The sequence below is a fragment of the Amblyraja radiata genome, chromosome 5 (genome assembly GCF_010909765.2).
Source record: "Amblyraja radiata isolate CabotCenter1 chromosome 5, sAmbRad1.1.pri, whole genome shotgun sequence".
NCBI classification, from domain to species: Eukaryota; Metazoa; Chordata; class Chondrichthyes; order Rajiformes; family Rajidae; genus Amblyraja; species Amblyraja radiata.
Genome location: NC_045960.1, coordinates 106,529,289 through 106,551,436, shown reverse-complemented (window position 1 = coordinate 106,551,436; position 22,148 = coordinate 106,529,289). Strand labels below are relative to the sequence as shown.

Here is a 22,148-nt window from a genome sequence, read left to right as displayed (position 1 = left end):
AATCTAAACCTTAGGCAGTAACAATCATCAAAGCTGGGCTTTTCCCAACTGGAACAGAACAATCAGGAAAGGAGTTCCTAACAGCATTAGCTGATACTATCCCCCCCCCCCCAACAACCAGAAAAGACTCAAATCCTCCAGCTTTCTCTCCCCCTATCTGCCAGAGGAGGTGGTTGAGGCTGGGACCATCCCAACGTTTAAGAAACATTTAGACAGTTACATGGATAGGACAGGTTTGGAGGGATATGGACCAAACGCGGGCAGGTGGGACTAGCGTAGCTTGGACATGTTGAGTCTGAAGAAGGGTCCCAAACCAAATTGTCACGATCAGTCCGAAGAAGGCTTTCCGACCAGAAACATCACCTATCCACGTTCTCAAGAGAAGCTGACACACCACAGCACAGTGTGTCCTTTGTGTAAACCAGCATCTGCAGTTCCTTGTTTCCAGTGTTAGGTCGTTGGGTGTACGAACATTGAGCTCATAAGTTCATAAATTCATAAGTAATAGGAGCAGAATTAGGTCATTCGGCCCATCAGATCTACGCCGCCATTCAATAGATCTATCTCTCCCTCTTAACTCCATTCTCCTCCCTTCCCCCCATAACCCCTGACACCCGTGCTAATCAAGAATCTATCAATCTCTGCCTTAAATATATCCATTAATGGCCTCCACAGCTTTCTGTGGCAATGAATTCCACAGATCCGCCACCCCCTGACTAAGTAAATTCCTCCTCATATGCTTCCTAAACATACCACCTTTTATTCTGAGGCTGTGCCCTCTGGCCCTAGACTCTCCCACTAGTGGAAACATCCTCTCCACATCCACTCTATCCAGGCCTTTCACTATTTAGGTAAGTTTCAATGTCCCCCCCCCCCCAGCCCCCTCAACCTTCTAAACTCCAACGAGTACAGGCCCAGTTAGACACCACTGAGACTCTGTGAGAGGCATCAATGTGGAGTGTCACTGCTCTCTGCTTTATAATGCACACCAGAGAGTTATGTTTCCAAAGGGCAATTGCTGGCAGTTAACAAAAGTAAAAGGAATGAGCCGTAACAGAGCATGAATCAACGGTGGTGCAGCGGTAGAGTTGCTGCCTTACAGCGCCAGAGACCCGGGTTCAATTCTGACTGCGGGTCCTGTCTACGGAGTTTGTACGTTCTCCCCGTGCTCCAGTTGCCTCCCCAACTCCAAAGGCGCGCAAGTTTGTAGGCTGATTTTAAATTAAACGAACATTGCCAAGGTTGAGTCTGAAGAAGGGTCTCGACCCGAAACGTCAACCATTCCTTTTCTCCGGAGATGCCGCCTGACCCGCTGAGTTACTCCGGCATTTTGTAGGTTAATTGGTTTTGATAAAATTGTTAAATTGTCCCTCGTGTGTAGGATAGAGTTAGTGTACAGGATGATTGCTGGTCGGCGCGGACTGGGTAGGCCGAAAGGCCTGATTCCGTGCGGTATTTTTAAAGTATAAAACTAAAATTTTCTCATTCGCTGCTCATTAAAATCACTGGGGGTGTTAGAAATTAATTCATTTCACTGAGCAGTTTAGTTTTGTTTAGTTTAGTTTAATTTAGAGACACAGCGCGGAAACAGGCCCTTCAGCCCACTGAGTCCGCACCGACCAGTGATCCCCGCTCACTAGCACTATCCTACACACACACACTGAGGACAATTTACAATATACTGAAGCACATTTTTTACCGAAGCCAATTAGTCTACAAACCTGTACGTCTTTGGAGTTTGGGGGGAAACCTGAGTTCCTGGAGAAAACCCACGCGGGTCACTGGAAGAACGTACAAACTCCGTACAGACAGTACCCGTAGTCAGGATCGAACCCGGGTCTGTGGCGCTGTAAGGCAGCAACTCTACCGCTGCGCCATCCTGCTGGTTCAGTCTTATTTTTTGGTTGATGCATCTAAGCAAGTCCTGCATCTTAGCAAGACCTGCCTCGGTGCTGCTGAATGCGATTGAAGGCTTAGTTTAAACAGTCACTTTTCACTTCCCACTATTAATCAAGTTATAAAATTTCATTAGATATACTGTGGAAAAGGAAAGGGCAAGAACGTACAACAAACTGAGGTCAGGAACTGAACTGACCTTGGCATCTCATTATAGTTAATGGAATTGGGATGAAGGTCGCTCCTTTGAACTGCTATTTAAATGGCATTTCAACACATCCCAAGTGATGCTGGCAGGAATGCTCGAATTTCTTTGTAAAACGCCCAGCGATAAACATGACTGAATGAGGGCAGTGCATCGCTTAAAACCCGGGTTGGATTTAGACCTGCTACCACCAAGTTCCTAACATTAACACGGTTCACCGGGATAACGTTACATGGTGGAACCTGCAATTTGCGGTAGGTCGGAAAGAAGGGGAGAAGCCATAACCGGGCTTTAAAAGCAAAGGGGAGTTTTGAACGGCATCTGCCCAGTGGTGAGGTCATGTGCGTTGATGTGATTATATATTTGCCACAGGGAGACTACTTTGTACAAATTCAGGGGGGGGGAAGAGAAGCTATTTGGCTGCACCCTTTCAAAAATACCCCCGGAGGCTTGAGTTCATGTGAAAGCTGATACCGCAGGAGACTTCAAAGTGGATGTATATTGGTCAGGCTGGAATCTGGTCGGCATTAGCCGGACAATGCAAGTATGATAAATTAAGTGTGGCAAACATTTCTGTTCTTCGACACGAGGAAGAGATTGTTGCTTTCCACCTCCGTGGCACTGAGAACAAAAGTTGCTACTCAGTGTGTGTGTGTGTGTGTGCGTGTGTGCTACAGACAAGCATGTACTACCTGAATGTGCGTGGATAGAGCCTGTTTGAAACACTTTAACCCAACGAAGTGTCTGTGACTGAAGTACACAGGCCCCTACTGAAGCTGTCTCGATGTTATACACAGCGAAACGTCCCCATAATCTGAAACCTCGACGATATTGAATGTGTTGTACCTATCGAGAAATGTGCGTTTACGTTATGTAAGGATTATTTCTTTATTTAAAAGTGTATAGACAAATCCAGAGCAGTGCTGCTTAATCTACATGTGTAGGCCTTTTTTTTTTTAATTAAAGAGAAAGAGATTAGGCAAGAAACAACAAGGATAATGCAAGCTCTAAGTCACTTTGACATGGTAAACCAAAGTTTCTTGACCTTATTGAATGAAGAAAGCGTGAATATTTCCTTAGTCGGACAATTCCCTGCTTACAATGGAAAGTTCAAAGCTGAGATAAGATTCTTAGTCAACATGGCCCCAGGCACCAAAACGTTCTTCTCCTGGGGTGCAAGTGAAAAAGACATTGCCAAGCACGTGAAATATCACACTGCAGGGAACTACTGGTGTATCACACTGAACTCGGACCGAGAGCACAGACCAAACATATCTGAAAAAAGACAAAAAGATTGGTTTTGTATTTTTGTATATTGTAATGTTAAGGATCAATATTACTCCAAAGTATATCTCAGGAGAACGGACTTTACTCAGGGAATATACCAAGTAGGTTTATTTTTATTTACAGATTTAAGTACTGGTGACTTATTCAAAAGTACTTTGAACAAACCAAATAGTTTAAGAGACTGATATCGATATCTATATCCACACACTGTTGTTAGTAACTACCTCTGAGCTTTACATAGCCCTATGTTTCTGATAATCAAATTGATGGCATCTTTTTTTGTATTTGTTATTTTTGTATTAAAATAATAACGGTAGAATTGTTTTATTGTACTGAATGCTTATGTACTCACTGATCATAATCCAATGGTTTTGTTGTTGTTGTTGTAAGACTAGCGCAAGTGGAATTGTTACGGTATGTTTTGACTTGGTAAAACAGACCTCTTTTTTAATTTTCTTTCCCCCCCGTTTACAGCAAAAGGCTACCTCATCCCCTTTTCTGTTACAGTTTCTCCAACTTTTTATTGCCTTGCCTTGACGTTAGTTGTCGAAGCACACTTTCAGTGAATTGCCGCTTCAAGCTGGAGAGAAGGAGCAAAGGTACTTTTTGGATTCTGCTCCACTTATCTGGGTGTCAACTTACTTTTTTCTGTGAAAAAAGGTAGGGTGTGTTTTTTTTTTTTTTAAGCTCACAAGTCATGGGAGCAGAATTAGGCCATTTGGCCCATCGAGTCTACTCCGCCATTCAAACATGGCCGACCTATCTCTCCCCTCTCAACCCCATTCTCCCCTGCCTTCTCCCCACAACCCCTGATACCCCTTATTATTCAATCAATCTCCACCGTTACAATACCCAATGACTTGGCCTCCACCGCCGTCTCTGGCCAGAATGTGGCAAGGCAAGGATGATCTTAGTTCCAGCAAAACTCGCAAGAGACTTACGCATTTTTTTTAGTAGAACTACAATGTCGCCATTGAGAGAGAATGTAACGTTATTCATCTTTCAGTCCCACAACACGTTCGTTCAGAAGGCATCGTGGACAGCAACGATCTGCGCGTAATCTAGAAATGTATGCAATTTGCGAGATGCAGAGAATTCATGATTGGTAGGAGGTCGTAGAGAATAATTCCATTAAATACCGATATTTACAAAAGTCCGCGTCTTCAACTCTTCTTCCATGCATGTTAATTTGATGGCATTTTGCGACTGTATGTAACGCGAAAAGCTTCACCGTATATCGCAGTATTTATTTACGGGTGGTTGATGTCGATTGCATTTTATTTTTAAGCAAAGCTTTCTTTGTCCCATATCATGTGCTTTATGGGCCTGTCCCACTTCCGCGACTTTTTCGGCGACTGCCGGCACCCGTCATAGGTCGTTGCAGGTCGGCGAAAATTTTCAGTGTGTTGAAAATCCAGCGGCGACCAGAAAGGCGCTACGACTCTTTGGGCGACTGAGGAGACTACTCACGACCATACAGGCGACACCCTGGCGACATGTCGCGGGATGAAGCCCGTATGGTCGTGAGTATTCGCCCAAAGAGTCGTACCTTGTTCTGGTCGCCGCTGGGTTTTCAACAGGTTGAAGATTTTCGGCGACCTGCAACGACCTGTGACGGGTGCCGGCAGTCGCCGAAAAAGTCGCGTAAGTGGGACAGGCCCATTAGTTTCGATCAGTAGTTGGGCTTCAAAGTGTGTGCATTAGTGGGGTGATTGTCATGCACAATTAAGAGAAGATCTGGCCAAATTCAGAAGTTCATGCTTTAATTCGTAAAGGTGTCAGGGGTTATGGGGAGAAGGCAGGAGCATGGGGTCAAGAGGGAGAGATAGATCATCCATGGTTGAATGGCAAAGCAGACTTGAAGGACTGAATGACCTAATTCTGCTCCTATCACTTATGAACTGTAATGGTTTGAAGCTAACAATAAAGGAAATCCAGCAACTTCAGTGACCATAAGTTCTAGGAGCAGAATTCGGCCATTCAGCCCATCAAGTCTACTCTGCCATTCAATCATGGCTGATCTATCTTTCCCTCTCAACCCCATTCTCCAACCTTCTCCCCATAACCCCGACCCCTGTAATATTTGAGAATCTGTCAATCTCCGCCTTAAGAAAAACAATGACCCAAAAAATCTACAGCCTTCTACAGCAATGAATTCCACTGATTTACCACCTAAAGAAATTCCTCCTCATCTCCTTTCTAAAGGTACATCCATTGATTCTGAGACTGTGGCCACTGGTCCTAGGCTCTCCCGCTGGTGGGAACATCCGCTCCACGTCCACTCTATCCAGGCCTTTCCATCACGCAGATAGGTCAGGAATTCTCATCGGGAGGAAACTTCATTTCTGTGCTTTCTGAATCTGAATCTGAATCTTCTGAATCTCTTGGTTCTTACCAAAGATCCTATAGCGAGCAAGATAGATCACTCGACGAAAAAGACGTAGTACGGTCAAGGGCAGATCCATGGGTAATTTGCGGCCCCATTTCCGTAACCGGCTTCCGTCTCCGCACCAAAGATCCCGTAGCGGAGCAAAGATACTAGTGCGGAGACGGAAGCCGGTTACGGAAACATCCTCGTAAAAATAAAAAGTTACTTGGTAAAAATCTTCTCCTCACTTTCTGAATTTGAACTTATTAACACAAACTGTTCCCCCGCAACGTTGATTACACTGCGAGTCAGGTCGGGTCAGGTTACTGAAATGGATGACAAAAAGGCCCACGTTCCGCTCCGTTGCGTACTACACGTCAGCCCATTGCATTTAGCAGGATTGGTCTATCTTGCTCCGCTATAGGATCTTTGGTTCTTACCGCTCAGATATTGGGTTTCCTTTAGCTCAATGACACTCCCAAAAGTTCCTCCTTCACTGAGGACCAGCGGCCGACCATCTTTTCCAAGAAATATCTCCCCGACCCTTGCAGGATGGAAGAGAGCCCCTCTCAAAGAAGAGACACGCAACGGTGGAGTAACTCAGCGGGCCAGGCAGCATCTCTGGAGAACATAGACAGGTGACGTTTCAGGTCCGCTCCCTTGTGTGTGTAGTCTCTCCACTGACAGGTTAACACACAACTAAAAGCTTTTCACTGTATCATGGTAGACGAGACATTAAACTAAACTAAACTAAAAGAAGGGTCTTCTATACTTCAGGGCAACGGTGCTTTACATAGAAACATAGAAAATAGGTGCAGGAGTAGGCCATTCGGCCCCTCGAGCCTGCACCGCCATTCAATATGATCATGGCTGATCATCCAACTCAGTATCCTGTACCTGCCTTCTCTCCATACCCCCTGATCCCTTTAGCCACAAGGGCCACATCTAACTCCCTTTTAAATATAGCCAATGAACTGGCCTCAACTACCTTCTGTGGCAGAGAGTTCCAGAGATTCACCACTCTCTGTGTGAAAAATGTTTTTCTCATCTCGGTCCTGAATGACTTCCCTCTTATCCTTAAACTGTGACCCCCTTGTCCTGGACTTCCCCAACATCGGGAACAATCTTCCTGCATCTAGCCTGTCCAACCCCCTAAGAATTTTGTAAGTTTCTATACGATCCCCCTTCAATGTTCTAAATTCTAGCGAGTACAAGCCGAGTCCATCCAGTCTTTCTTCATATGAAAGTCCTGACATCCCAGGAATCAGTCTGGTGAACCTTCTCTGCACTCCCTCTGAGGCAAGAATATCTTTCCGCAGATTTGGAGACCAAAACTGTACGCAATACTCCAGGTGTGGTCTCACCAAGACCCTGTACAACTGCAGTAGAACCTCCCTGCTCTTATACTCAAATCCTTTTGCTATGAATGCCAACATACCATTCGCTTTCTTCACTGCCTGCTGCACCTGCATGCCTACTTTCAATGACTGGTGTACCATGACCCCCAGGTCTCGTTGCATCTCCCCTTTTCCTAATCGGCCACCATTTAGATAATAGTCTACTTTCCTTTATCAGTCACATATGCAACTGCGCAGTGAAATTCTTTTTATATGTATTACACATGCGGGTGCCGCCATTTTTGCCGCCATTATTCAAAGTCCGGTCGGCCCGCGCAGTTGATGTACTGGAGCAGTTCCTGTGAACCGACGTCCCTCTCCTCGCCCGGCCATCTTTGTGTCCCGGGGGCGTCTCCTGCAGCCGGCGTTACCCCCCTAAGACCCTTCAAGATCCTTGAAAAGGGTCCTGACCCGAAACGTCACCAATGCCTGCTCTCCAGTGATGCGGCCTGACCCACTGAGTTCCTCCAGCATTTCTGTGCTTTTCCTTGGTCAACCAGCATCTGCAGTTCCTTTGTTTCTACTCTCTCAAAGAAGCCTTGTCTCTGATCAAGGGGGATGTAAACTGGATGCACGATCACATCTCTTCGCCAGAATGAGTTGTCTATAATGAACAGAGCAACCACTGACTCCACCTCAAGTTCCTTGAGTTATGGGCATTTGTTTTAATTTATATTGCCTGTGAGGGCATTAGAGAATTTGAAGTTACCATTTGTGGTTAATTAGTTCTACCACTAAACATTCCTCTTTTATTTCCATTTAGCAGTGTTACTTTGCCAATATTAAGGTGAACTAAGCAGATTGTAACTCATTATTGTGGACCATAGGGATAGGGGTGGTGTCATGAGTTCATAAGAGACAGGAGCAAAAATTAGGCCATTTTGGCCCATCGTCCACACCGCCAGTGAATCATAGCTGATCTATCTTTCCCTCTCAACTCCATTCTCCTGCCTACTGCGCAAAACCCCTGACACCCTTACTAATTGTGAATCTGTCTCTCTCTGCCTTAAAAATATCCATTGATTTGGCCTCCACAGTCTAATTGGGTAAATCCAAGATGGCGACCAATGTGTGCTCATCACAGAAGTTGATCTGCAATCACGCATTATAATCATAGTCATAAAATGATACATCGTGCAAACAGGCCCTTCGGCCCACACCGGCCAACATGTCCCATCTACACTAGACTCACCTGCTTGCATTTGGCCCGTATCCCTCTAAACCTGTCCTATCCATGTACCTGTCTAATTGTTTCTTAAATGTTGCGATAGTCCCAGCCTCAATACCTCCTCTAGCAGCTGGTTCCATACACCCACCACATTTTTGTGAAAAAATGACCCCTCAGATTCCTATTAAATCTTTTCCCCCTGACCTTGAACCTATGTCCTTTGGTCCTCGATTCCCCTATTCTGTGTGTGTGTGTGCGTGTGTGTGTCTACCCGATCTATTCCTCTCACGATTTTATTCACAATCGTCCCACTCTTTTAAATACACTATAAATGGCTCGATTGTAATCATGTGTTGTCTTTCCGCTGACTGGATAGCACGCAACTAAAAGCTTTTCACTGTACCTCCCAACATGTGACAATAAACTAAACTGAACTGAACAAGGCTGGGTAGGAAAAAGCATGGCGCCTGGGTGGGAGGGGAGGGGGAGATGTCAAACTGCGGGGGGCAGGGATTTACAGGTCGGGGAGCATCGGGCCACACGTGCGGTGCGCCTGGGATGCGCAAGGTACTCACGCCACCATCATGCCACTTGCTCTCTCCACCTAGTGTGCCACCCGCCTCCCCTAGCGTGCCACCCGCCAGTTTAGTTTATTGTCACGTGTACTGAGGTACAGTGAAAAGCTTTTGTTGCGCGCTAACCAGTCAGTGGAAAGACAATACATGATTACAATCGAGCCATTTACAGTGCACAGATATATGATAAGGAAATATCATTTAGTGCAAGTTAAAGTCAGTAAAGTCCGATCAAAGATAGTCCGAGGGTTTCCAATGAGGTAGATAGTAGTTCAGGACTGGTCTCTGGTTATGGTAGGATGGTTCAGTTGCCTGATAACAGCTGGGAAGAAACTGTTCCCGAATCTGGAGCCAGCCGCCACCACGATCGGATGCCGCAGTCCGTTATAACCGAGATCCGTTATAAAGAGGTCCGTAATAACGAGGGTAGAATGTATTTCTAATTTCACCTATTAATGTATGGAAACTGTCTTCTTACTCTATATCAAAAAGTTAACTGTTATTTTTGTGTTGTTAAGTTTCACAACTGATAGGAGCAGAATTAAGCCATTCGGCCCATCAAGTCTACTCCGCCATTCAATCGTGGCCAATCTATCTCTCCCTCTCAACCCCATTCTCCTGCCTTCACCCTATAACCCCTGACACCCATACTAATCAAGAATCTATCCATCTCCGCCTTAAATATATCCAAAGACTTGACCACCACATCCTTCCATGGCAATGGATTCCACAGATTCACCACCCTCTAACTAAAGATTTCATCTATTTATGGCGTTAAATTATCATCACTGGTTTTAAACATGCCTTGGCGGCCATTTTAGATTTTCATTCCACACGTTTACAATATTTTTACGGTTGTGTTATGTGTTGGTTGGTATTAAAGAACATTGGGTATTGTACCACTGCAATGCAGGTATGTCATATCTGTTTGGGGTCAACTATACTGTCTAAATATTGGATCACAACACTGATTATCTTCTTTGGCATTAACTAGTTCTACGTCAATACTTAATTCAGAACTGATGTCTTTTATAATTAGCTTTTGGCCTTCACAAAGCCTGGAAATTATTTTACTTGATTTAAAAAAGAATAAATGTATAAGTACCATTTAATAAATGATTCCATTCCCGTACCTTACAAAGTCTTGCAGTCTATTTTCATTAAAAATCACATTATTTCGACACTTTGATTTTAGTGATGGAAATGAACATTGCTCTTCTTCCAGTCCCCCTTCATTGCAGGAAGGACAGGGGGGCTTTGGAGAGGGTGTAGAAGAGATTTGCCAGAATGCTGTAGGAAGGAACTGCAGATGCAGTTCCTTCAGGTTTAATCTGAAGAGAGACGCAAAAGGCTGGAGAAACTCAGCGGGTCAGGCAGCATCTCTGGAGAAAAGGGGAATGGGTGACGTTTCGGGTCGAGAAGCTTCTTCAGACTGAGAGTCAGGGTAAAGGATGCTGCCGGGATTAGGGGGGGCATCAGCTACAAGGAGAATTATGGATAGGACAGGTTTAGAGGGCTATGGGCCAAACGCAGGTAGGCGGGACTAGTGTAGATGGGTCTTGTTGTGGGCAAGTTGGGCTAAAGGGCCTGTTCACACGCCATGAGAGATTGGACAAACTTGGACTGTTTTAGTTTAGTTTTAGTTTAGTTTAGAGATACAGTGCGGAAACAGGACCTTCGGCCCACCTGGTCCATGCCTACCAGCAATCCCCGCACATTAACACTCTCCTACACACAACAACAACACCGTAACACACCTAACTTCGGAACGCTGGAGGCACAGGAGAGACCCGACAGAAATATATAAAATATACTTTTATTTAATATTAATATTATTTTATAATAAAATAAAATATAATTTTTGATTAGTACAGGTGTCAGAGGTTATGGGAAGAAGGCAGGAGAATGGGGTTAGGAGGGAGGGATCGATCAGCCATGATTTAATGGCGAAGTAGACTTGATGGGCCGAATGGCCTAATTCTACTGCTATCACTTACGACCTTATTAAAAATATCAGAGTGGACAGTCAGAACCTTTCTCCTAGGGTAGAAACGTCATAGACAATAGGTGCAGGAGTAGGCCATTCGGCCCTTTGAGCCAGCACCACTTTTTTTTTTAACTCAACATTTATTGACATAACAAAATGCACATACAGACAAAACAAAGGATCACACAAAAGACAATCGCTAAATGGCAAAATACGAATCACCTAACCTCTATTAGCATCGCATCAAATCCTCTTAACATTCTATCATAAAAGCATCTTATTCACAGGCACCAGAGCAAGCTCATCCATTCATTTCCTTAATCAATCTTGGCATTTGTAATCGTACCGGTTTCCATATAGTATACATTTTTCAATCATTCCCTCCTGGTGTTGAACAGCACCACTTTAAGGTAAGAGGGACAAAGTTTAAAGGAGGGACATTTTATATCGGCACCAGGATATGCAGAGAATGGAGGGGAAATTGATCCAGTGCAGGCAGATGAGATCAGTTATCTTGGCATCTTGTTCAGCACAGACATTGTGGGCTGAAGGGCCTTGTCTTATGACGTACTATCCTATGTTCCATGTTCTCCTTTGGCATTTAGTTTAGTTTAGTTTACTAAAGTTAAAAGTTTAGTTATCTTTAGTCAGCGGAAGGACTATACATGATAACAATTGAGCCATCCATAGTGTACAGATACCTGATTAAAGAAGTAATGCAAGATAAAGTCCAGTAGAGACCAATTACAGATAGTCTATGGGAAGGTCACATAAGTTTGCATTAGAACCATATTCTATTCAACATCATTCCCAAAGAGTCGGTACAAATTGCAACCAAATAAACCTCAGGAACATAGAAACATAGAAAAATAGGTGCAAGAGTAGGCCATTCGGCCCTTTGAGCCAGCACCACATTCAAGATGATCATGGGTAGGTCAGGGTAGTGGTTAGGGAGGATCAGATGTTGGAGAGATAGAGAGGATCAGGATATCACAGAAGTTCGGCATGGACTTGAAGGGCCGCGATGGCCTGTTTTCCATGCTGTAATTGTTATATGGTATTAAGGTCAGCTTAAGACAGGGAGATGTCAGGAATATTCAAGATTGTGTTGGTCAGAGAATGCTTTAGTGATGAGGATGAACATTGCTTTTCTTGATCGAGGGGTAGTGAGTGAAGCATTGGACCTGTTATCCAGAGAGGAGATATGTATGCAGTGTTTGATAGTGTAGGGATATTGGTGAAGCATTTAGTTTCGTTCAGTTTAGTGTAGTGTGCCGCAGTGTAGTGCAGTTTAGTTTCTCTGTGGATTGTCACCTTGACGTGGTGGAGAAGCTTACATAGAAACATAGAAAATAGGTGCAGGAGTAGGCCATTCGGCCCTTCGAGCCTGCACCGCCATTCAATATGATCATGGCTGATCATCCAACTCAGTATCCTGTACCTGCCTTCTCTCCATACCCCCTGATCCCCTTAGCCACAAGGGCCACATCTAACTCCCTCTTAAATATAGCCAACGAACTGGCCTCAACTACCTTCTGTGGCAGAGAATTCCAGAGATTCACCACTCTCTGTGTGAAAAATGTTTTTCTCATCTCGGTCCTAAAAGACTTCCCCCTTATCCTTAAACTGTGACCCCTTGTTCTGGACTTCCCCAACATCGGGAACAATCTTCCTGCATCTAGCCTGTCCAACCGCTTAAGAATTTTGTAAGTTTCTATAAGATCCCCCCTCAATCTCCTAAATTCTAGCGAGTACAAGCCGAGTCTATCCAGTCTTTCTTCATATGAAAGTCCTGACATCCCAGAAATCAGTCTGGTGAACCTTCTCTGTACTCCCTCTATGGCAAGAATGTCTTTCCTCAGATTAGGAGACCAAAACTGTATGCAATACTCCAGGTGTGGTCTCACCAAGACCCTGTACAACTGCAGTAGAACCTCCCTGCTCCTACACTCAAATCCTTTTGCTATGAATGCTAACATAACATTCGCTTTCTTCACTGCCTGCTGCACCTGCATGCCTACTTTCAATGATTGGTGTACCATGACACCCAGGTCTCGTTGCATCTCCCCTTTTCCTAATCGGCTACCATTCAGATAATAGTCTACTTTCCTGTTTTTGCCACCAAAGTGGATAACCTCACATTTATCCACAATATACTGCATCTGCCATGCATTTACCCACTCACCCAGCCTATCCAAGTCACCTTGCAGCCTCCTAGCATCCTCCTCACAGCTAACACTGCCCCCCAGCTTCATGTCATCCGCAAACTTGGAGATGTTGCATTCAATTCCCTCATCCAGATCATTAATATATATTGTAAATAGCTGGGGTCCCAGCACTGAGCCTTGCGGTACCCCACTAGTCACTGCCTGCCATTCTGAAAAGGACCCGTTTACTCCTACTCTTTGCTTCCTGTCTGCCAGCCAGTCCTCTATCCACATCAATACTGGACCCCCAATACCGTGTACACAGATATAGTTCAATAGGCTGTTATTGTTCAGAGTTTGTTTGAAGTTGTGTTTAATAGCCTGAAGGCTGATGGGAAGTAGCTATTCCTGAACCAGGATGTTGCAGATTTCAATCTCCTGTACCTTCCAGCTGAAGGCAGTGGGGAGATGAGTGTGTGGCCAGGATGGTGTGGGTCCTTGATGACGCTGCAGCCTTTTCGGGGCAGCGCCTGCGATAGATCACCTCGATGGTAGGGAGGTCAGAGCCGATGATGGACTGGGAAGTGGTTATAACTTTTTGCGGCCTTTTCCGCTCCTGGACGCTCCGGTTGCCGAACCAAGCCACGATGCAACCGGTCAGCATGCTCTCTACGGTACACCTGTAGAAGTTCGAGAGAGTCCTCCTTGACATACCGACTCTCCGTAATCTTCTCAGGAAGTAGAGACGCTGATGTGCTTTCTTTATAGTTGCATCAGTGTGCTGGGACCAGGAGAGATCTTCAGAGATGTGCACACCCAGGAATTGTAGCTCTTGACCCTTTCCACCATCGACCCGTTGATATAAACGGGACTGTGGGTCCCCATCCTACCCCTTCCGAAGTCCACAATCAGTTCCTTGGTTTTGCTGGTGTTGAGATGTCATTGACAGGTTATTGTGCTGGTACCATTTAGTCCAACTTGAAAGTCTTTGGAGTGTGGGTGGAAACCGGAGTAGCCGGAGAAAATCCACACTGTCACAGAGAGAACGTACAAACTCCGTGCAGACAGCACCTGTAGTCAGCATTGAACCTAGGTCTCTGGCGCTGTAGGGCAGCAACTCTACTGCTGCGCTGCCATGCCGCCCATTCACAGGGAAAATTGAAGATATTTCATGACTGAGATGTTGAGCCGAGATGTTGGCACATATATCAACACTGTCCAATATTTGGGATTTGTAAAGGCTGATAGAAAGGGTGGTGGGAAGTTAAAGAAGCAATGAAACCAAAGTGCAGGGAATGATAGTGGGAGATTTGGGATGTTATTGTGTTGCCAGAGGAGTTAGTTGAGGCAGGTACAATTGCAACATTTAAGAAACATTTAGACAGGTACATGGATAGGACAGGTGGGGAGGGATATGGACCAAACGCAGTCAGGTGGGTTAGTGTAGATGGGACATGTTGGTTGATAGACAATAGGTGCAGGAGTAGGGCATTTGGCCCTTCGAGCCAGCACCGCCATTCACTGTGATCATGGCTGATCATCCACAATCAGTACCCCGTTTTTGCCTTCTCCCCATATCCCTTAACTCCGCTATCTTTAAGAGCTCTATCTGACTCCCTCTTGAAAGCATCCAGAGAACCGGCCTCCACCGCCCTCCGAGGCAGATAATTCCACAGATTCACAACCCTCTGGGTGAAAAAGTTTTTCCTCATCTCCGTTCTACATGGCCCACCCCTTATTCTTATGTGGGCAAGATGGGCCAAAGGCCTGTTTCCACACTGTACCACTCTATGAATTGGGTAGGTATGTTAGGGGAGGGGATCTGTAATGCAATTCTGTCAGGGTATTGTTTAAAATCGCAAAAGTAGCTCAGTGAGTCAGACAGCATCTGTGGAGAGAACATGTTTTGGTGCTGTTCGCATCGGGACCCTTCTTCAGACTGATTGCGGTGAGGAAAAGCAGGAAAGGAGAGATGAAGGCAGGGCAAGGCCTGGCAAATGCTAAGTGGATAGAGGAGAGAGAGGATTTTGATCAGCAGATGGGTGGACAAAGGCCAGAGATGAAAAGAAGACAAAAGATGTAAGATAAGGAGAGGAGTAAAATGTGAAGCCAGATGAAAGGATATGGGTAGGAAGGAACTGCAGATGCTGGTTTACACTGAATTTAGACACAAAGTGCTGGAGTAACTCAACGGGTCAGGAAGCACATTTCGGGTTTAGATTGTGGTCTCGACCCGAAACGTCACCTCCTTCTCTCCAGAGACGCTGCCTGTCCCGCTGAGTTACTCCACACTTAGTTCACTAAACTAAGTTAAAAAGTTTAGTTCTCCTTAGTCAGAGAAAATACTATACATGATGACATCTTTAGTCAGAGGAAAGACTATACAAGTATTCCTTCTCTCCAGAGATGCTGCCCGCCCTGCCGAGTTACTCCAGCATTTTGTGTCTATGTTCGAAGGGATATAGATGGCAGCAGGGCCGGATTTAGATGAAGAGAGGCCCTAAGCTGTTCCACTTGTGAGGCCCCTCCCAATCCCCCACCCCCACGACTAGAGGAAGATGGTCCACCAGATTGACACCGATTTGCAACAGAGCGTGGCCAATGAGATAAGGAGCTGGAAAGCTGCGCTTATTTATTTATTTATTGCCAGTGCTAGTGTCGAGTTATTGGCTTAAAACACTATTATTCTGAAATGGAGGGCAATGAAAATGACTGAAGGGTTGTTGAAGAGACTACAGTGCGTTGTGACAGCATATGTTAGAAAGGCCTATGACAGTGTCAAAAATATTATACACCTTGCAGGGCTCTCATTTAATTTATTTTCTCTGTTGTCAGCCGGGCAACCTTGGCAGCTTTTTAAGTTGCCAAATGACAGTTTAGGTGGTCATTCAAGACGGCTTACATGACACGTGCGATAATGTGCTCGGACGAAGTGCGTAGTTACCAGTCGGAATTATGCTCAATGACGCATTCACATATTATTTCTGCTGCAAATAAAGTCACAAACTAAACATATTCACCAATCAAGACATGATATATACCACAATGACATGCAGCAAAATTATAATACGGTATCTCAACTCTTTTTACACATTGAAATGAATGCAATTTCTATTATTTCTTTCCACTTCCAAACGAAAATGTGGTTGGATTATTCAGCGTATGATCAACCTCGGTGAGACCAAGCGCAGGCTTGGCGATCGCTTCGCACAACACCTCCGCTCAGTTCGCAATAACCAACCCGATCTCCCGGTGGCTGAACACTTCAACTCCCCCTCCCATTCCGAATCCGACCTTTCTGTCCTGGGCCTCCTCCATGGCCAGAGTGAGACCCACCGCATATTGGAGGAGCAGCACCTCATATTTGCTTGGGTAGTTTACACCCCAGCAGTATGAACTTTGGCTTCTATAATTTCAGGTAGTCCTTGCTTTCTCCCTCCTTCCCCTCCCATTCATAGCTCTCCCACAGCCTACTGTCTCCGCCTCTTCCTTTCTTTTCGTGTCCCCCCCGACATCAATCTGAAGAAGGGTCTCGACTCGAAACATCGTCTATTCCTTCGCTCCATAGATGCTGCCTTACTCGCTGATTTTCTCCAGCTTTTTTGTCTACCAATGGGATCTCACCACTGGCCACATCTTCCCATCTCCTCCCCTGTTGGCTTTCTGCAGAGACCGCTCCCTCCGTAACTCCCTGGTCAATTCGTCCCTTCCCACCCAAACCACACCCTCTCCTGACACTTTCCCTTGCAACCACAGGAAATGCTACACCTGTCGATTTACCTCCCCCCTCGACTGACTCCATTCAAGGACCCAAGCAGTCTTTCCAGGGGCGGCAGAGGTTCACCTGCACCTCCTCCAACCTCATCTATTGCATCCGCTGCTCTGGGTGTCAGCTGCTCTACATCGGTGAGACCAAGCGCAGGCTTGGCGATCGCTTCGCCCAACACCTCCGCTCGGTTCGCAATAATCAACCTGATCTCCCGGTGGCTCAGCACTTCAACTCCCCTCCCATTCTGAATCCGACCTTTCTGTCCTGGGCCTCCTCCATGGCCAGAGTGAGTCCCACCGCAAATCGGAGGAACAGCACCTCATATTTCTCTTGGGTAGTTTACACCCCAGCGGTGTAAACATTGACCTCCAATTTCAGGTAGTCCTTGCTTTCTCCCTCCTTCCCCTCCCATTCCCAGCTCTCCCACAGCCCACTGTCTCCGCTTTCTTCCTTTTTCACTCTAGTTCTATGTTATCCCACTTTCTCACTCAGTCCCTGCACATTAGTTTCACAGAGGCCAGTTAACCTACAAACCCGCAAGACTTTGGAAACATAAGTGATAGTCTACTCTGCTATTCAATCATGGCTGATCTATCTTTCCTTCTTAACCCCATTCTTCTGCCTTCTCCCCATAACCCCCGACACCCGCACTAATCAAGAATCTATGAACAGCCTTCTGTGGCAATGAATTCCACAGATTCATCACACCATGAGTAAAGAAAGTCCTCCTCAACTTCCTAAAGGAACGTCCTTTTATTCTGAGGCTACGGCCTCTGGTCCTGTCCTCTCCCTCTGTTGGAAACACCCTCTCCATATCCACTCTATCCAGGCCTTTCACTATTCAGTAAGTTTCAATGAGGCCCCCACCCCCTCATCCTTCTAAACTCCAGCGAGTACAGGCCCAGTGCCGTCAAACACCGTCAAACGGAATGCGGGAGGAAACCGGAGCACCCAGAGGAAACCCACGCGGTCACGTGGGGAGAACGTGTGAAGTCCACACGGGCACAGCACCCAAGGTCAGGATCGAACCCGGGTCCCTGGCATAGCGAGGCAGCGACACTGCCAGCTGCGCCCACCGTTTAGCGTCACGTTCACGGTCCGTTTTCGATCGCTACATCGCTTCGGCCCTATCCTCACATTTTTCGCTCTTTTGTCGTGGTTTATCATGGATGCCTAGAGTCGGGAGTGAACAGAAGTATGTAGATGATTACAGCCCTGACATCAATGGAAGAATGTTTATTGGTACGAGGTGAGAAGGGAAAAATGTTCAGTGGACATGCTGGATCATATCCCTGACAACACCATCGCTGTCAGACAAAGCAATCAGTTTCTGCCCTCTCCTCTGACTCCCGCGTGCTTTATGCCTTCCACTCCCTCAAAGATAACACGCTAATCATTCTGCTGCAAGATAAACGTCTACTTTAGTTTAGTTTAGTTTAGTTTATTGTCACGTGTACCGAGGTACAGTGAAAACGTTTTGTTGTGTGCTACCCAGCTGGCGGAAAGACAATACATGATTATAATCGAGCCATTCACAGTGTACAGATACATGATAAGGGAATAACGTTTAGTGCAAGGTGAAACCAGTTCAAAGTTAGTCCGAGGGTCACCAATGAGGTAGATAGTAGCTCAGGACCGCCCTCTAATTGTTGATAGTTGTTGAAATGCAGATGCTGATAAGGAAATTATTATTGCACAATTTTTGTTATTTATTGAACCTTTTTGTTTCTCTTCCCCCCGTTATGTATTGTGTTTACATATTCACATATTCTGTCGTGCTGCAGCAAGTAGGAATTTCATTGTCCCATCCGGGGACATAAGACAATAAAACACTATTGACACTTGAATCTTGGAGTAATGTTGCGTGTAAAACCCCTGTCCCACGGTACGAGTTCATTCCAAGAGCTCTCCCGAGTTTGCCCTGATTCGAACTCGGAGATTTACGGTAATGGCCACTCGTCGGTACTCGGGGCTCTCGTGGACATTTTTCATCATGTTGAAAAATCTTCACGAGTCTTCCCGTGCTTACCTGCCGTTAGCGAGTCTTCCCGAGTACCTGCCGTTAGCGCTAAGTGACGTCCCCGAGCTCCGACGGACCCGCTACGTTCATTCTCCGTGCTTACCTCGAGTTTCATTTTTTTTTAAACTCGGGAGAGCTCTTGGAATGAACTTGTACTGTGGGACAGGGCTATATATAAGACAATGTGAATGGCAATTACTGCTACTGCAGTAAGTTCATGTCGATGATTCCAACACCCTTGCAAACCCAGGCGATTTCTTATCAAACAAGTTCTGGAGTTTGTGGAAGGCAAGCCAGCATCATTTAAAATAAAAACGTATTGAAACCTGGAGTGCCTGTTGTTGTGTAATTAGATCAGAAGATCCAGAGAGATCAATTTCCTCCAGGGAAATAAATCAGGATGTTGTCAGTGCAGGAAGTTGCAAGAGCCTTTGAAATTTCTGGGACGATGAGGTAAGAGCGCAGGGTTTAACTTCGGAAACGTCCAACCCCCTTTCCACATATCTTGTCCAGCGTAACGTTTCACATAATAAATTGCAGCACACTCACGCTATAATCGACCGGAAAGTCAACCGAGTTCAAGCCGCCTCGGAATCGGTCACCTTAAAAAAAAAAAGATCGCCTGGTCCCTGGGAGAAACCCGGAGCTAATGAACAAAGATGCAACAATTACGGGGAGATTTGCAGCGAAACCCTTGTCATGTTTGTCAAGGGCTCGTGGCCTCAAAGAGGCTGAGAGGTTGTGCTGCTGACAGCTATTTCCTGTAGGAAACAGCCTCGTTGAAACATGGATGAGTCAGTGTTCTGCATTCATGACTCCACTCCAGCTTTCCTGGAATTAATTTCTTTCAAGCAAATTAATCCCATGTCGCCGAGACAATTACTGGCTTCTGCGGTGAAGGTTTGAAAGGTACCGAGCTACTATGTTGAGTGCCGAAATCAAAAGAAATATCACATTGAGCGCTGGATTTCGAAGGATGCTTCTTGGAGAGTTTACTTTAGAAACATAGCAACCTATAAAAAAATAGGTGCAGGAAGAGGCCATTCGGCCCTTCGAGCCAGCATCGCCATTCATTGTGATCATGGCCGATCGTCCCCAATCAATAACCCATGCCTGCCTTCTCCCCATATCCCTTGAATCCACTAGCCCCTAGAGCTCTATCTAACTCTCTCATAAATCCATCCAGTGATTTGGCCTCCACTGCCCTCTGTGGCAGGGAATTCCACAAATTCACAACTCTCTGGGTGAAAAAGTTATTTCTTACCTCAGTCTTAGTTGAGAGATACGGCGCGGAAACAGGCTGTTCGGCCCACCGAGTCCGCGCCGACCAGCGATCCCCGCACACAGTCCAGTTCAGTTTATTGTCACCTGTACCGAGGTACAGTGAAAAGCTTTTGTTGCGTGCTAACCAGTCAGCGGAGGGACAGTACATGATTACAATCGAGCCGTTTACAGTGCATAGATACATGATAAAGGAACAGCATTTAGTGCAAGGTAAAGTCAGTAAAGTTCGATCAAAGATAGTGCGAGGGTCATACCAGCACTATCCTACACACTAGGGACAATTTTACATTTTATACCAAGCCAATTAACCTGTACGTCTTTGGCGTGTGGGAGGAAACCAAAGATCTTGAAGAAAGCCCACGTGGTCACGGGGAGAACGTATAAATTCTGTACAGGCAGCACCTGCAGTCAGGATCGAACCGAGGTCACTGGCGCTGTAAGCGCTGTAAGCAGCAACTCTACCGCTGTGCCACCGTGCCGCTCAATGTTGAGTGCCACAATCAAAAACGTATCCCATTGAGTGCAATTTCGAAGGATATTTTTGTTGATAGATTTTATTTTGACCACATGCTTGTCCTGACAGGGCGGCACAATGGCGCAGCGGGTGGAACTGCTGCTTCACAGTGTCAGACCTGACCTCGGGGTGTTGCGTGTGTGTGTGGAGTCTGCACGATCTCCCTGCGTCTGTGTGGAGTTTGCAGATTGTCCCTGCCAATTTCACTACTACAATTTGATCGATCGATTTAAAGATACAGCGTGGCAGCGGGCCCTTCGGCCCACCGGGTCAATGCTAACCATCGATCACCCGTTCACACTAGTTCTATGTGATCCCACTTTCCCATCCACTCCCTGCATACTGGGGTCAATTTTACAGAGGCCAATTGATCTACAAGACCCTGCATGTCAATAGACAATAGACAATAGGTGCAGGAGTAGGCCATTCGGCCCTTCGAGTGTTTGGGGCTTGGGAGAAAGCAGTGCGTTACCTCCGGTGCTCCGGTTTCCTCCCTCATCCCAAAGACATGCAGTGTCTGTAGGTTAATTGTCCTCTGAAAATTGGCCCTAATATGTAGCGAGTGGATGGGTAATTGAGATAACATGGAACAAATGATCGATGGTCGGCATGGATGACGTGAGCAGAAGGGCTAGTTTCCGCGATGTATCTTTAATTCACTAACCTTGCAGTGAAAGTCGGAATAATATCAAAATTATATATATTAATTTATTTTTTTTTTAAATTATTTTTATTAGAAGTACAGTAAATTACAATAATACACAACACATATATCTTAATACATTTTTTGTACCGCTTTATTTATATATTTCAATAGGGATAACGATCTTAACACTTTTGGTTTCTTACTGTGGGTTTTGCACTTAAAAGAATGGCAAGGGGCGGCACGGTGGCGCAGCAGTAGAGTTGCTGCCTTGCAGCACCAGCAACACAGGCTCGATCCGGACTATGGGTGCTGCCTATGTGGAGTATGTGCGTTCTCCTCGTGACCTGCGTGGGTTTTCTCCGGGTGCTCTGGTTTCCTACCATTCTCCAAAGATGTGCAGGTTTGTAGGTTAATTGGCTTGGGTAAAAATTGTGACTCGTCCCTAGTGTGTGGGATATTGCTAGTGTACGGGGTGATCGCTGGTCAGCATGGGCTCGTTGGGCCGAAGGGTCTGTTTCCGCACCGTATCTCTAAACTCTAAAGTCTACCTTATCTATGGCACTGCGATTGTCCGTAGTGTGTGTAGGATAGTGTGTGTGCTGGGATCGCTGGTTGGTACGGACTCAGTTGTTCGAAGGGAGTGTTTCCACGCTGTATCTCTAAATTAACTGAACTAAGCTACACTAAACTCATCTCAACTCAACTAAACAAAACTAGGACAAGGGGTCACAGCTTAAGGATAAGGGGGAAATCCTTTAAAACCGAGATGAGAAGAACTTTTTTCACACAGAGAGTGGTGAATCTCTGGAACTCTCTGCCACAGAGGGTAGTCGAGGCCAGTTCATTGGCTATATTTAAGAGGGAGTTAGATGTAGCCCTTGTGGC

The 22,148-nt window shown here is 45.7% G+C and overlaps 1 long non-coding RNA gene across 1 annotated transcript; it reads left to right on the top strand.

Moving 5' to 3' along the window:
• Positions 1-880: 880 nt before the first annotated feature.
• LOC116973654 lies at positions 881-21,538 on the top strand. The gene is made up of 3 exons (XR_004412102.1): positions 881-1,071; positions 9,108-9,112; positions 21,497-21,538. It is a non-coding gene; the product is annotated as an uncharacterized LOC116973654 (long non-coding RNA).
• Positions 21,539-22,148: the final 610 nt, after the last annotated feature.